A 16,721-nucleotide genomic window follows, 5' to 3' on the forward strand; every position below is an offset into this window, starting at 1 on the left:
CTGAGCAGCTTTCTCAGCCTGCTTTGTGCATGTTGATGTGTGCAGGCACTAGAGTCTTTTATTGTCATTTAGTACAGGCCAGTGATGCTTATGACAGTACAAACAACCTTAACTCAATTAGCTTCTTATCTGTTTGAATTCAGTGAACTCCATGTGCTACATAGCTGTGAGTATAAGACCGTAATACACAGTTCATTTCCTGCATAAGGTCTCGTATCTGCTTTATTACTATTAATTATTATTATTATTATTTTGCTTTCTGACCCCAGACCCCGCCCCCTCTCTTTCTCCCTCTTCATCTCATGTGGTTAATGTGAGTTTATTAGGCTTTGGTAGGAGAGTTGTACCTTTGGCCTCTTTTCCATGAGCTATTTTTGTCTAATTGATGCGATTTAATATTACCACTTTAATTCGTTCATACAATTTAGTAAGGAATTCTTTGATTTGATCATTCACACAATTCTAAATTTTCATTGGCCTCTGTAGGTCTCCTTAGTTTGTTTTTGCTTCTTCGAGAGTTGAGAACAATTTGTGTTTTCCTACCCTGCAAGTCTCTGCATTTCTAGCCTCTCTCTGTTCTTTTTCCATTCTTCTTCAAATTTGCTATATATTTTATCTTGGTGGCATCGCTTTTTTTAAAATAGTACTTACTCTGTTGAAACCATTGGTCACTCATCTATCCATACTGAGATTATGTTTCCTAACATCTTCTATAAATAAAAGTTCAGTAGAACATTAGCACATTCCACCTGATCACAAGGACAGTTGTACCGACTGTTCTGTCGCTGTATAATGTTTATCATTCTCCTTCTAGACTTCAGTACTAATTTCATCCAACCCTTTAAATCAACGGACTCTTTAACCATTGCTGTGTTTCTGTGTTTTGCTTTTGTCACAGTAGCACCTACTTCAAGCATCATTTTTACAAATCAGTCTGCTGCAGTAACAAATAAACCTAAACCTTCATGACATCATATAGCCAATATTGTATTCTTAGTCATACTTCCTGTCATGCAGGCTCTGCTCATCTTAGATAACTAGGTAGCAGCAGAGTTTCCACTTTGACACATGCACCTGTATTCTCCAAGGAAGGAAAAGGGAATTTGGTGAGACATATGCTGGCCCTCAAAACTTCTGAGAGAGAAATATCGCTTACGCTCTCTTTTCATTGATCTGGTGAAGTCTCATGATCTGACCGACACTGTTGAAAGGTAATAGAGAAGTACGATTCTAGTACATGGTAGGCACTATGCTAGCATTTGGGTCTAAGGGAGCAAATGAAACAGAAAAAGTTCTTATTTTTTGCAGGGACAATCAATCTTCCTCATTGTTTTCCCTCCCCAAAGTCTCCCAGTTCATGGTGTACATCCTCGTTGTAAGTTCTTCTATTTCTTCAATGTGTGCTGCCACCACAGCATGACAACTGACAGGCGGGTGGTGTGGCTCCACGACCCAGAAATGAACCCGGGTGGCCAAAGTGCTGAGAGCGCCAAACTTTATCCATTAGGCCCTCAAGGCTGCCCCAGAAAAAATTCTTAACATATTTGAAATTTTATCTTTCCTTTAAATGAAGTAAATTGGGTTTGCTTTTGATTCTTAATGGGATAATTTTAGAAATTTTTAAGAAAATTTCTGCTTTGCTTCCTTTATTTAAAACTTTTATCTTTTAAAAAAGTTTCTCCTAGGTTTAATATGTCATAGAGAATTCAGTTGCTCCTTTGCCTAATTTTTAAAAGTGTATTATCTAACAAGTTATCACAATTTTAACAGCAAAAAACAGCAAACATTTATTATCTCACATTTATTAGCTCAAAATTTCTGGGGATCAGGAGTCTGGGGTCCTCAGTCAGAGTCTTAAAAGGCTGGAATCAGGTACAGGTTGAGCTGTGGTATCATCAGAGGCTTGAAAGGGAAAAAAAATCTGCTTCCAAGCTCCCTCAAGCTGTCGGTGGAATTGATCTCCTTGCTACCATGGAACTGAGGGGTCTGTTTTTTGCTAGCTTTCACTGGCCGCTGCTGTCAGCTCCTAGAGGCCACCAGCAGTTCCACGTCTCATGGCCCTTTCTGCAGGCCCTCTCAGAACATGGTGGTGGAATTCTTTAGAGCCAACAAGGGAGACTCTCTTCTCAGAGGGTCCAGTTCCTCTTCTAACGTTTTTCGATTAAGTCAGACTCAACTAGAATATTTTGATTAACATAAAATCAATTCATTTGGGATCTTAATTACATCTTCTAAGCAATGTCATCTTTCCCATATTCTGTTGACCAGAAGAAAGTCACAGATCCTGTCCACTCTCAAGGGGAGGGGATTATTCAGATGGTGAATACCAGGAAGTGAGGGTCATGGGTAGTCAAGGTAGAGTGTGTTCACTACAGGAAGATTGCTGTTGTATTCCTCATGTCCAACTATATAATCTAATTTGGTCACATTCGTGAAATAATGTTATCTATCAAGTAGCCCTTATGTTTTCCGAGTCATTTCTTATTGTCCTTTTTTAAACTGTTAAAAGTTTCCCAATAAATGTATCTTTTAATTTCTTCTATTATTTCTAAGCATTTATCTTTTATATACCACTTATTGTTTTGTGTAATAGAATTGCTTAATTTTATTATAATTCTCAATTAATGAGTTGTAATTTTGTATCAGGCGCTCTGTTAAGCACTTAAATATGTTATCTTATTAATTAATTATAATACATCCAATTTAGATATAACGGTAAACGTTTCCTACAGACACCTAGTGTGTAAGTGATAAATTACAGGGGCCAGTTTACGTCTATCTATTTAACAAGGCAATTCTTTCATGTGCTATATATTTGATCCCTTAAGTTAACAATAGCTTCAATGTCAATTAAAAGATATTTATAAAAAGTGACCTTCATTTAGTCACATAAACTAATGGTTTATTAGGATGGTTGTGTTTTGATACCTATCTTCTCTTTTGCATTCCCTATAGTAGCTTTATAAATTAATTTTCCTTTAAATTTTCTGTGCTATTTTGAAAAATTCTGTATAAATTTATTTTGTGACCTAACTCAATCTGAATGCCTTTTTATTTCTAAAAGCAAGGTTAGATTATTTAAATTATTATTACTTCTCTTTGGTATGGTTTATGTGCCGAAATAGTTTTTATTTGTTTCAACGCTACCACTCTGTTTCCTTGACATACTTAATTTTACTATGAGAATTGTGTTTTCCCTGTTTATTTTAACCTAGATTTGAAAATTTATGTAACATTTCCAGTATTGCTACTGGTTCTGCTTATGTCACATTTATTTGGGCATATGTTTTTTAATTATAGAAGACAAAAGTTAAAGTGCATTTTTCCATAATCTATTTTATATGAATTTTAAAATCTTATGCTCTCGTGTGATCCCCTCCTTTTGTGTGTTGGCTCAGTCTAATGATTTACTTCTAACAAGAAGAATAAGACAAAAAGTAACGGGATAAGACTGGATTACAAAAGATTGTGATTTCCATCTTGATGATGCCATTTCTGGTTCCTACTTGTTCATTCTGATGAAGCCAGCAGCCATGTGGTGAGCTGCCCCATGGAGAGGCACAGGTGGCAGGTAAATGAAGGCAGCTTCAGGCCAACAGCCGTGAGGAACTGAGAGTCTCTGTTCCAGAGCCCCTCCAGCCGGCTGAGCGGCTATGGTGCTGCTCCACTTCAGAGGCCCAGGGTTCCGCTGGTTGGGATCCTGGGCCTGGACCTACTCACTGCTCATCAAGCCATGCTATGGCGACATCCCACATCGAAGAACTGGAAGAACTTACAGCTGTGATGTACAACTATGTACTGGGGCTTTGGGGAGAGAAAAAAAAGAGGATGATTGGCAATAGGTGATAGCTCAGGGCCAGTCTTCCTCACCAAAAAAAGCATCCTTAAAAAAAATAATAAACACAGCTCCTCAGTGCAAGAGCCCATGAAGAACCGAGTCCTTCCAACAACCACAGGAGTGAACTTGGAAGTGAATGGTCCCCAGGTGAAACCCAGCAGACACTGCAGCCTTGTGAGAGACCTTGAGATGAAGAAATCAGTTTAGTCATCCTGAAATTTCCGAGTCATAGAAACAGAATAAAATAAAGGTATGTTGTCCTAACCCGTTAAATTTGGGGAAAATTTGTTAAACAGTGATAGATAAGCAATACAATTTTTTACATGATTGTTTTCCTCCAAGTATGTCAAAAATATATTATCTTGTATTAGTTGTTTCCAACAGTACGTATCTCTCAGTCTGTCTATGGAACAATCTTCAAACTGAGGTAGTTGAATAAAAAAACTAATACCGTAAACGCTTCATTGAACAAGCCTCATCTTTTTCCAAAGAAAAGGCATGTAAATAAATTCATTAAATTTAAATAATTATACATGGATTGGGGAATATTTTATTTTAATATTTTAATAAAAATTTTACATATATTCCACCTATGAAATACTTTCTAGTTTTGAGTTAAATGATAAATAAAATAACAAAAATTGATTCAGAAGCATGAAATGCTTAAAATACAAAAACAAAATTAATTTGAATTACATAATTAAATTTGATTTATTGCAAATATATGAAGAATATTTAAAAATAACACATTATTTTAGTAAGTCAAGTAGACACATATCTACTTTGAGATCCAAGGAGTACTCAATAAATAATAACAAGGAAATATTCTTTAATCTGATGTTATTAAGCCCAGTGTTTTCTTATAGAATAGAAGTGTGCATTTAAATTTTACCCTGGATTCACTCATTGACACTGGATTACTATATCAAGAATTCCCTGAGCCCTGCTTAGGTTTATTTCATGCTATAAAACACTTGGGCTGATTTCGTTTGACATTTAATTCTGTGCAAGCTCTAACAGCTCAGTAACTCACATGAAAAGTGCAATCGCAAACATCCAGGGAGTGGAATTCGCTGCGATTCATACGAACAAATATTGTATGCCACTAACAATGTGGGAACATTGCCAAAACAATACAGCTGATGAATGCTTTTATTTTCTGTCTCCTATAAACTGCCTCCTAGAAGGATTACTGGCAACACTCACATTTTTACACTCTTGGTGCATATTGTTTTGTACCCTTCAAGAACTAGTAACAGCAGAGGAGTAAGAAAGACACAACTTGGCATGAATATTACAAAGCACTGCTTGTGAAATTTTAGCGAAGACTTTATACGTGATCAGATTCAGAAGTAAAAACGATGGGAAACTATCTTTTACTTAATATAAATCCATGTAGAAAATACTATTTGACACATTTATATAAATATTTCACATATTTATTTGTCAATACATGAAATAAATACTACGTATAATATGAACACATATTTATACTTTTTGAGGTTTTCTTAAACTTAGCAATATGTATGGAGAATGTTGAATAATATATTTATTTAACGTAATCATATTCAATTACTTGATATAGAAAATTTTGCATAAATGCATACATTATGCATGTATCCATGTGTTACTTTTTAAAATCATACAGTAATACTCATGAGTTCCTTCATTTTGAATATATTATTTTTGCTTCAGAGGAGGATTTTAGAACATAACATAGAAATAAATTCTACTATACTTTCTTCCAAAATGTTCAATATAATTAAAGTTTTAAAAAACGTCTTTCTGACAAAATATGGCTTTGGTAAATCCCCATGAGAAAATATACAATGCTCCATTTTCATATTACACCATAGCAGTGTATTGTAAATATATCTAGATTAGCCATGAATATGGATCCTTTATTTTAAGATGATGCCGTATATATTATTACACAGGATGAGTTGCAGGATGATTGGAAATGAGGGCAAAAAGATATAATCACATAATGGTTAAAAACTGAAAATCTAATAGAGAAGCACGTCATGTTCATAAAATATAACATACATCAAATTTTATATTATAAATTGAAATATGTATATCATTACATTTCTTCTTTTTCTGTGATTTCTTCTCGTGAGTTGAATGTTCAGAAAAACATTTTCACCTCAGAGTGCTCACAATAATTTTTATTCTTCCCCCACACCTAATACATGGCTAAAATTAGACATTGAGCAGTTTTTGAGGGTCAATGTAGATCTGGGATTCTTTCTACAGAAGGAAAATATTGTTAAAATGGATCAAACTTACTGAACATTAAAATCATAGGATTTTTTTAAAGTTTCCTCAATAAATCTCAGCCCTCCAGAGCTTTCGTATTTAACCCTAATATCCTTTCAATCAAATTATCTATTAAGATAGTATCTTTTATAGTTAGATTTTATGCATTGTCTTAAATTAATTTGCGAATTCCAGACTACATTGTAGAGATGCCAGCCATTATTTTGGGGGAATGGCAAGGTATATATAATTCCCAATAGGTTTTAGCCCCCATAGTTTTGTCATTTTTTTAAGCACTTGCTCAGTTCTTGGGAATTGGCACAATTGTTGAAAGGAACAGGAAATAGCCAGGGTTTTGACTTTTACTACTACAATATAAAGTTGGGGGACTCCCCCACAAGGTAGTGGTAAAGTTCAGAGTGCTCTGATTTGGCTGCCCAGGTTCCCAGGTTCGATTCCTGCACATGGACACACACCACTCATCAGCAGTCATGCCGTGGCGGCGACCCACGTTCAAAACAGAGGAAGATTGGCACAGATGTTAGGTCAGAATGAATCTTCCTCAACAACAACAAAAAAGGCGGCATTATCACTCTCTTCTTGAAAATCATGCCAGAGCAATGAGAGTGGGAAACATAAACACAGATCTGTTTTAGCAAAACTAAGACACTGAATTTTCAAACTTCAACCCCAAGTGAAAAGACTCTAGAGGTGTAGAGAGTGAGCCAGCCATAGTATACATAAAAAGGGGCAAAGAAAGCAGCACTGAGCAGCCAAGTAAAGGTCTGGAGGTCTGCGTGGAGAAGAGCGTTGTTCCCGCAGCAAAAACATTAAGTGCAGCCTAAAGAGTCATTTTTCTTGTGTGGCTGGGCTAAAAGAAATTTGGAGCAATTACAGGTGGCCAAAAATTAATGTAAATTTGTAAAACAAACATTAGTGGTGATCCACACTAAGTGCTCAGTGAGGACTGAGCTCTCCTGGGAGCAGGTACAAATATCTGCACTGTGGTTAAAGGCTGGGCCTGGAGTCAGTCGCACGGGTGTGTGTAAGGTGTGTCTTCTAGCCCATAGAACAAAACTTTATTTATTTATTTTTTAATTTTAATTTTGAGGAAGATTAGCCCTGCGCTAACACCTGCCACAAATCCTTCTCTTTTCACAGAGGAGGACTGGCCCTGAACTAACATCCATGCCCATCTTCCTCTACTTCATGTGGGATGCCTGCAACAGCATGGCTCGACAAGCAGTATATAGGTCCACACCCAGGATTCAAACCAAGGAACCCCGGGCTGCTGAAGTGGAATGTGGGAACTTAACCACTGTGCCCCAGGACAAAACATTTTGATGGCACAACACAAACATTCTGATATGGGTGGCTATGTCAGCATCCCACAAAATAAATTCTAAGAAAAAAATAAAACTATCATTAAATGATACAATACATCATGAATATAATTGACTATAAATTACTATGTACCTAACATGTGAAGTAACTACACAGTTGAAAAAACAAAAGAGTGGTTGACATTTACACACCGCAGATTGCAAATACCACCACAGTTTATTGATAGGTCAGTCAAGCCTGAATAAATACTTTACATATAAATAGAGATCATTTGAACAACAAATGGAACAAGCTTGAATATTTTAGACATGCATAAAATACTGAATGAAACAAATACAGTACAAGGAGTATTAATCCCCAAAAATGGAAAATTTTAAGCAAAGTTGGTCATACGTAGCTAGCAAAAAATTTCTCAAATGTTTCAAGAATCTATATGTTTACAAAGCAATTGAAAAGTAAATAACAGAGAGGCAAATAAAGAATTATCATCCATAAATTATAAGTAACTTCTGTAAACTAATAAAAACAAATCAGTCTGATAGGAAATGCATAGAAAATATTTTAAAATCTTGAAAATAACGTTTTATTAAAGATAAGCCTAAAAGATAATTCTTACCCACTGCTGGGGAGGTGGAATTTAACTTCAAGAAAATAGTCTGGCACTATTTTTTACAGCTAAACATTTGCCTATTCTTCAACACAATAATTCTGCGTTATGGAATTACTTAAGAGATCTTTTGTACATAGGTACCAAGAGACTTTTATAAGAATATTCATAACACCATTGTGAGGAATAGAGACAACACCACTGATTTCTATTAAAAAAAAGAATGGATATGAAAATCTTGGTTTATGCCTATATATATATAATACTGAACAACTCTAGAAACAAAATTTTTACATGTGGCTATCCAGTTTTCCCAACTTCATTTATTGAAGAGACTGTCTTTGCCCCATCGTGTGTTCTTGGCACCGTTGTCAAAGATTAGCTAACCTCATATCCATGGGTTTATTACTAGGCTCTCTATTCTGTTCATCAGTCTATAACGTCTGTCTTTATGCAAGTACCGTATGGTTTTAATTACTTAGTTTTGCAATATATTTTCAAATCAGGAATTGTGATGCCTCCAGCTTTGTTCTTTTTTCTCAAGATTGCTTTGACTGTTCTGGGTCTTTTGTAGGTCTGCCAAGATTTTAGAATTGCCTTTTCTATTTCTGTAAAGAATGCCACTGGGATTTTGATGGTGATAGCACTGAATGTGTAGATTGCTTTGGCTACTATAGACATTTTGACAATATTAAGTCTTTGAATTCATTAACATGAGATACCTTTCCATGTATTTGTGGCTTCTTAAATTTCTTTCATCATTAACTTATCATTTTCAGTGTACATATTTTTCACCCCCTTGGTTAAATTTATTCCTCAGTATTTTATTATTTTTGATGCTATTGTAAATTGGATTTTTAAAAGCATCTTTTTCAGATGGCTCATTGTTCGTGTATATAAAAGCAACTGGCGTTCGTATGTTGATTTTGTGCCCTGCAACTTTACTGAGCGCACTTATTCTAATAATGTTTTTGTATTAATTTTGTATAGTCCTCAGGGCTTTCTACATATAAGATCACGTCATCTTCAAACAAATAATTTTACTTCTTCCTTTCCAATTTGGATTCTCTTTATTTCTTTTTCTTGCCTACTTGCGCTGGCTAGGCCTTCCCTACTGTACGTCATACACAAACATCAACTCAACATGAATTAAAGCTTTAAACATAAACCATGAAACTGTTCAACTAGGAGAAGCAGGGTAAATCTTCTTGACATAAGTCTTGGCAAAGATTATTTGGATATAACACAAAAAGCCCAGAAAACAAAAGCAAAAATAGACAAATGGGACTATATCAAACTGAAAAGCTTCTTCAGGGCAAAGGAAACAATCAACAGAATGAAAGAGCAACCTACAAAACAGAAAAAAAAATTTGCAAATCATGTATTTTCCAAAATATACAAGGAAATCCTACAACTCAATAGCAAAAACAAAAAATGTTCAATTAAGAAATAGGCAAAAAACTTGAATAGATATTTCTGCAAAGAAGACAAATGAACAGGTATATGAAAAGATGCTTAATGTGACTCATTACCAGGAAAGGGCAAATCAGGACTAAAATGAGATATCACCTCACACCTGTTAGAATGTTTTCTATAAAAAAAAAAAACAAAGGATAATGGGTTGGCAAGGTTGTGGAGAAATTATAATCCCCATATACTGTTGGTATGAATGTAACATGGTGCAACTGCTATGGAAAGCAGCACCGAGATTACTCAGAAGATTCAAAATAGAATACCGTATGATCTATAAATCTCATCTCTGGTATATGTACCAGGGAAATGAAACTAGTATCTCGAAGAGATATCTGCATTCTCGTGTTCATTGCAGCGCTATACACAATAGCCAAGATATAAAAATAACTCATCATCCTATGAAGAGATAAAGAAAATGTTATGTATACGTACAACAGCATCTTATTCAGTCTTGAAAAAGAATAAAATCTTGAAATTTGTGACAATATGGATGACCCTGGAGCCAGTCAGAGAAGGACAGATATTACATGAATCTACTTAAGTGAAATGTCTAAAATACTTAAACTCATAGAAATAGAAAATACAATAGAGGTTGCCAGAGGCTTTGGGGGGAAACGGGGAGTTATTATTCAGTGAATACAAAGTTTCAGTTGTACTAGATGAATGGATTCTAGAGATATGCCCAACACAGGGTCTATAGTTAACAATATGGTATGGCAGCACAGAACACTGCAACATTTGTTAAGAGGGTAGATCTCATGGTAAGTGTTCTTACCACCAAGAAAATAAATGTCACACACGAAACAAAACAAAAAGCCCACAAAGGGACAGAGGGAAGCTCTGGAAGTTGTTGGATATGGCTATTACATTGATTGGGCTATTCTCATACATCTAAATTAAACAAATTGTACACATTAAATATGTGCCGTTCTTTCTATATCAGTTATACCTCAACAAAGCTGTTAAATCTAGAAACAATATTCAATGAAAACACAAATCAAAACAGAAAATGTACAGTTTTATACTTTTGATAATGTTCTAAAATAATATTAAAAATATAGTGTTAAGAAAATCTACCTGTGGGATTTTAACAACAAAGAGGTATCAAAAAAAAAACAAACAAAAAAAACCTAGGGGAATCAGAATAATGGTTCCCTCTAGAAGGCAGACAGCGGAATAGGATGGGTGTCTTTTGCATGGGTTCTTGGATGAACATTTCGTGCTGGATTCTGTATAATATATAGAACATAGCCCTAGTTCCAGAGGCTTCTGTAGATGCAAAGCACTTCCCAGCCACAGGGGCTGCCATTTACACAGTCTGCAGCCTGAGTGGGGGCCCCGTGGCTGAGCGGCGCGGCGGGCTGCCACTTTTACTTTACTCACTTGCGCCATCGGCCGCCCGAGTGGGGGCCCCCCCAGGGCTGAGCGGGGCGGCAGACTGCCACTTTGACCCACTGCGGTGGGCGGCCGCCTGAGTGGGCGTGGGTCCCCCAGGGCAGAGCAGCGCGGCGGGCTGCCAGTTTTTCCCACTCTTACCTTCGGCCGCCTGAGTGGGGGAGGGGCCCCCAGGGCTGAGCAGCACGACGGGCTGCCACTTTGACCCAGTCTGGCTGTCGGCCGCCTGAGTAGAGGGGGGCCCGCCCGGGCTGGGCAGCGCAGCGGGCTGCCACTTTCACCATTCTGGTGGTCTGCCGCCTGAGTCAGGGTTGGGCCCCCAGGGCTGAGCTGCGCGGCGGGTTGCTACTTTTTCCCACTCTGGCTATGGGCCGCTTGAGTGGGGGTCGGGCCCGCCAATGCTCAGCACCTCGGCGGCTGCCACTTTGACCCACTCTGGCGGTCGGCCGCTTGGGTGGAGAAAGGGCCCCCAGGGATGAGCAACGTGGCGGACTGCCGCTTTGACCCACTCTGGCTGACGGCCGCCTGAGTGGGAGTGCGGCCCCCAAGTCTGAGCAGCTTGGCGGGCTGCCACTTTGACCCACTCTGGTGGTCGGCAGCAGGAGTGGGTGGGGAGGGCCCCCAGGGCTGAGCAGCGCGGCGGGCTGCCAATTTGAGGCACTCTGGTGGTCGGCAGCCTGAGTGGGTGGGGGGGGCCGTCAGGGCTGAGCAGGGAGGCGGGCTGCCACTTTGACCCACTCTGGCTGACGGCCGCCTGAGTGGGAGTGCGGCCCCCAGGGCTGAGCAGCTTGGCGGGCTGCCACTTTGACCAACTCTGGCGGTCAGCCGCCTGAGTGGGGAGAGGGACCCCAGGGCTGAGCAGCGCGGCGGGCTGCCACTATGACCAACTCTGGCGGTCGGCCGCGTGAGTGATGGTCCGGTCCCCAGGGCTGTGCAGCGCGGCGAGCTGCCACTTTGACCCACTCTGGCGGGCGGCCAACGGAGTGGGCTTGGGTGCCCCAGGGCTGAGCAGCGCAGCGGGCTGCCACTTTGACTAACTCTTGCGGTCGGCCGCCTCAGTGGGCCTGGGTCCCCCAGGGATGAGCAGCACGGCGGGCTGCCACTTTGACCCAGTCTGGCTGTCGGCCGCCTGAGTAGAGGGGGGCCCGCCCGGGCTGGGCAGCGCAGCGGGCTGCCACTTTCACCATTCTGGTGGTCTGCCGCCTGAGTCAGGGTTGGGCCCCCAGGGCTGAGCTGCGCGGCGGGCTGCCCCTTTGACCCACTCTGTCGGTCGGCCGCCTGAGTGTGTGGGGCGCCCCCAGGGCTGAGCAGCGCTGCGGGCTGCCCCTTTGACCCACTATGGCGGTCGGCCGCCTGAGTGGTGGAGGGGCCCCAGGGCTGAGCAGCAGGGCGGGCTGCCACTTTGACCCACTCTGGGGGTCGGCCGCCTGAGTGGGGAGACGGACCCCAGGGCTGAGCAGCGCGGCAGGCTGCCACTATGACCAACTCTGGCGGTCGGCCGCCTGAGTGGGGTTCCGGCCCCCAGGGCTATGATGCGCGGCAAGCTGCCACTTTGACCCACTGTAGCGGGCGGCCGCCTGAGTGGGCTTGGGTCCCCCAGGGCTGAGCAGCTCGGCGGGCTGCCACTTTGACCAACTCTGGCGGTGGGCCGCCAGTGTTCGGGGCGACGGCCCCCAGAGCTGAGCAGCGCGGCGGGCTGCCACTTTGACCCACTCTGGCGATCGGCCGCCTAAGTCGGGTGGGTGGGTCCCCAGTCCTGAGCAGTGCGGCGGACTGCCACTTTGACCAAATCTGGCGTTCGGCCCCCAGAGTCGGGGGGGAGGGCCACCAGGGCTGAGCAGCGCGGCGGGCTGCCACTTTGACCCAGTCTGGCGGTCGGCCGCCTGAGTGGGGGTGGGGGCCCGACCGGGCTGATCTGCGCGGCGGGCTGCCACTTTGACGCACTCTGGCTCTCCTCCTCCTGAGTGGGGGTGGGGCCGCCAGGGCTGAGGAGCTCGGCGGGCTGCCACTTTGACCCACTCTGGCAGTCGTCCGCCTGAGTGGGTTGGAAGAGCCCCCAGGGCTGAGCAGCGCGGCGGGCTGCCAGTTTTTCCCACTCTGACCGTCTGCCGCATGATAGGAGTTGGGGCCTCCAGGGCTGAGCAGCACAGCGGGCTGCCACTTTGACCCCTCTGGCGGTCGGCCGCATGGGTCGGGAAAGGGCCCCCAGGGCTGAGCAGCGCGGCGGGCTGCTACTTTGACCCACTCTGGTGGTCCGCCGACTGAGTGGGTGGGGATGGCCCCCAGGGCTGAGCAGCGCGGCGGACTGCCACTTTTTCCCACTCTGGGGGTGGGCCACCTGAGTGGGGGTGCAGCCCCCAGGGCTGAGCAGCGCGGCGGGCTGCCACTTTGACCCAGTCTGGCAGTCGTCCGCCTGAGTGGGTTGGAAGAGCCCCCAGGGCTGAGCAGCGCGGCGGGCTGCCAGTTTTTCCCACTCTGACCGTCTGCCGCATGATAGGGGTTGGGGCCTCCAGGGCTGAGCAGCACAGCGGGCTGCCACTTTGACCCACTCTGGCGGTCGGCCTCCTGAGTGGGTGGGGAGGGCCCCAAGGCTGAGCAGCGCGACGGAGTCCCACTTTGACCCACTCTGGCGGTCGGCCGCCTGAGTGGTTGGGGAGGGCCCCCAGGCCTGAGCAGCGCGGCGGGCTCCCACTTTGACCCACTCTGGCGGTCGGCCGCCTGAGTGGGGGAGGGGCCGCCATGGCTGAGTAGCTCGGCGGGCTGCCACTTTGACCAACTGTGTCGGTAGGCTGCCTGAGTGGGCATGGGTCCCCCAGGGATGAGCAGCGGTGGGCTGCCACTGTTTCCCACTCTGGCAGTAGGCCACCTGAGTGGGTGGGGAGGGCCCCCAAGGCTGAGCAGCGCGACGGCGTCCCACTTTGACCCACTCTGGCCGTAGGCCGCCTGAGTGGTGGGGAAGGGCCCCCAGGGCGGAGCAGCGCGTCGGGCTCCCACTTTGACCAACCCTGGCGGTCGGCCGCCTGAGTGGGGGTGGGGCCCCCAGGGCTGAGCAGCACGGCACGCTGCCACTTTGACCCAATCTGTCAGTAGGCCGCCTGAGTGGGTGATGAGGGCACCAGGGCTGAGCAGCGCGGCGGGCAGCTACTTTGACCCACTCTGGCAGTCGGCCGCCTGAGTGTGGAGAGGTCCCCCAGGGCTGAGCAGCGTGGCGGGCTGCCCCTTTGACCCACTATGGCGGTCTGCCACCTCAGTCAGGGTGGGGCAGCCAGGGCTGAGCTGCGCGGCGGGCTGCCACTTTGACCCACTCTGGTGGTCGGCAGCCAGAGTGGGGGGGGGGGGGCCTCCAGGGCTGAGTAGTGCGGCGGGCTGCCAATTTGACCCAGTCTTTCTGTCGGCCGCCTGAGTAGAGGGGGGCCCGCCCGGACTGAGCTGCGCGGCGGGCTGCCACTTTGACCCACTATGGCGGTCTGCCACCTCAGTCAGGGTGGGGCAGCCAGGGCTGAGCTGCGCGGCGGGCTGCCACTTTGACCCACTCTGGCGGTCGGCCGCCTGAGTGGGCGTGGGACCCCCAGGGCTGAGCAGCGCGGTGGGCTGCCACTATGAGCCACTGTGGCGATCGGCCGCCAGACTACGTGGGGCGCCCCCAGGGCTGACCAGCGCTGCGGGCTGCGACTTTGACCCACTCGGGCGGTCGGCCGCCTGAGTGGGAGTGGGGCCCCCAGTGCTGAGCAGGGCGGCAGGCTGCCAGTTTGACCCACTCTGGCGGTGGGCCACCTGAGTTGGCGGTGGCCGCCAGGGGTGAGCAGCACGGCGGGCTGCCACTTTGACCCAGTCTGGCTGTCGGCCGCCTGAGTAGAGGGGGGCCCGCCCGGGCTGGGCAGCGCAGCGGGCTGCCACTTTCACCATTCTGGTGGTCTGCCGCCTGAGTCAGGGTTGGGCCCCCAGGGCTGAGCTGCGCGGCGGGTTGCCACTTTGACCCACTGTGGCTGTCGTCTGCCTGAGTGGGGTGAGGGACCCCAGGGCTGAGCAGCGCGGCGGGCTGCCACTTTTTCCCACTCTGTCTAGGGGCCGCTTGAGTGGGGGTCGGGCCCGGCAATGCTCAGCACCTCGGAGGGCTGCCACTTTGACCCACTCTGGCGGTCGGCCGAATGGGTGGGGAAAGGGCCCTCGGGGCTGAGCAGTGTGGCGGGCTGCCACTTTGACCCACTCTGGCGGTCGGCCGCCTGAGTGGGGAAAGGGCCCCCAGGGCTGAGCAGCGTGGCGGGCTGCCACTTTGACCCACTCTGGCGGTCGGCCGCCTGAGTGGGGAGACGGACCCCAGGGCTGAGCAGCGCGGCAGGCTGCCACTATGACCAACTCTGGCGGTCGGCCGCCTGAGTGGGGTTCCGGCCCCCAGGGCTATGATGCGCGGCAAGCTGCCACTTTGACCCACTGTAGCGGGCGGCCGCCTGAGTGGGCTTGGGTCCCCCAGGGCTGAACAGCTCGGCGGGCTGCCACTTTGACCAACTCTGGCGGTCAGCCGCCTGAGTGGGGAGAGGGACCCCAGGGCTGAGCAGCGCGGCGGGCTGCCACTATGACCAACTCTGGTGGTCGGCCGCGTGAGTGATGGTCCGGTCCCCAGGGCTGTGCAGCGCGGCGAGCTGCCACTTTGACCCACTCTGGCGGGCGGCCAACGGAGTGGGCTTGGGTGCCCCAGGGCTGAGCAGCGCAGCGGGCTGCCACTTTGACTAACTCTTGCGGTCGGCCGCCTCAGTGGGCCTGGGTCCCCCAGGGATGAGCAGCACGGCGGGCTGCCACTTTGACCCAGTCTGGCTGTCGGCCGCCTGAGTAGAGGGGGGCCCGCCCGGGCTGGGCAGCGCAGCGGGCTGCCACTTTCACCATTCTGGTGGTCTGCCGCCTGAGTCAGGGTTGGGCCCCCAGGGCTGAGCTGCGCGGCGGGCTGCCCCTTTGACCCACTCTGTCGGTCGGCCGCCTGAGTGTGTGGGGCGCCCCCAGGGCTGAGCAGCGCTGCGGGCTGCCCCTTTGACCCACTATGGCGGTCGGCCGCCTGAGTGGTGGAGGGGCCCCAGGGCTGAGCAGCAGGGCGGGCTGCCACTTTGACCCACTCTGGGGGTCGGCCGCCTGAGTGGGGAGACGGACCCCAGGGCTGAGCAGCGCGGCAGGCTGCCACTATGACCAACTCTGGCGGTCGGCCGCCTGAGTGGGGTTCCGGCCCCCAGGGCTATGATGCGCGGCAAGCTGCCACTTTGACCCACTGTAGCGGGCGGCCGCCTGAGTGGGCTTGGGTCCCCCAGGGCTGAGCAGCTCGGCGGGCTGCCACTTTGACCAACTCTGGCGGTGGGCCGCCAGTGTTCGGGGCGACGGCCCCCAGAGCTGAGCAGCGCGGCGGGCTGCCACTTTGACCCACTCTGGCGATCGGCCGCCTAAGTCGGGTGGGTGGGTCCCCAGTCCTGAGCAGTGCGGCGGACTGCCACTTTGACCAAATCTGGCGTTCGGCCCCCAGAGTCGGGGGGGAGGGCCACCAGGGCTGAGCAGCGCGGCGGGCTGCCACTTTGACCCAGTCTGGCGGTCGGCCGCCTGAGTGGGGGTGGGGGCCCGACCGGGCTGATCTGCGCGGCGGGCTGCCACTTTGACGCACTCTGGCTCTCCTCCTCCTGAGTGGGGGTGGGGCCGCCAGGGCTGAGGAGCTCGGCGGGCTGCCACTTTGACCCACTCTGGCAGTCGTCCGCCTGAGTGGGTTGGAAGAGCCCCCAGGGCTGAGCAGCGCGGCGGGCTGCCAGTTTTTCCCACTCTGACCGTCTGCCG

This window comes from Equus caballus, unplaced genomic scaffold (assembly GCF_041296265.1).
Source record: "Equus caballus isolate H_3958 breed thoroughbred unplaced genomic scaffold, TB-T2T haplotype2-0000786, whole genome shotgun sequence".
Classification (NCBI taxonomy): Eukaryota; Metazoa; Chordata; class Mammalia; order Perissodactyla; family Equidae; genus Equus; species Equus caballus.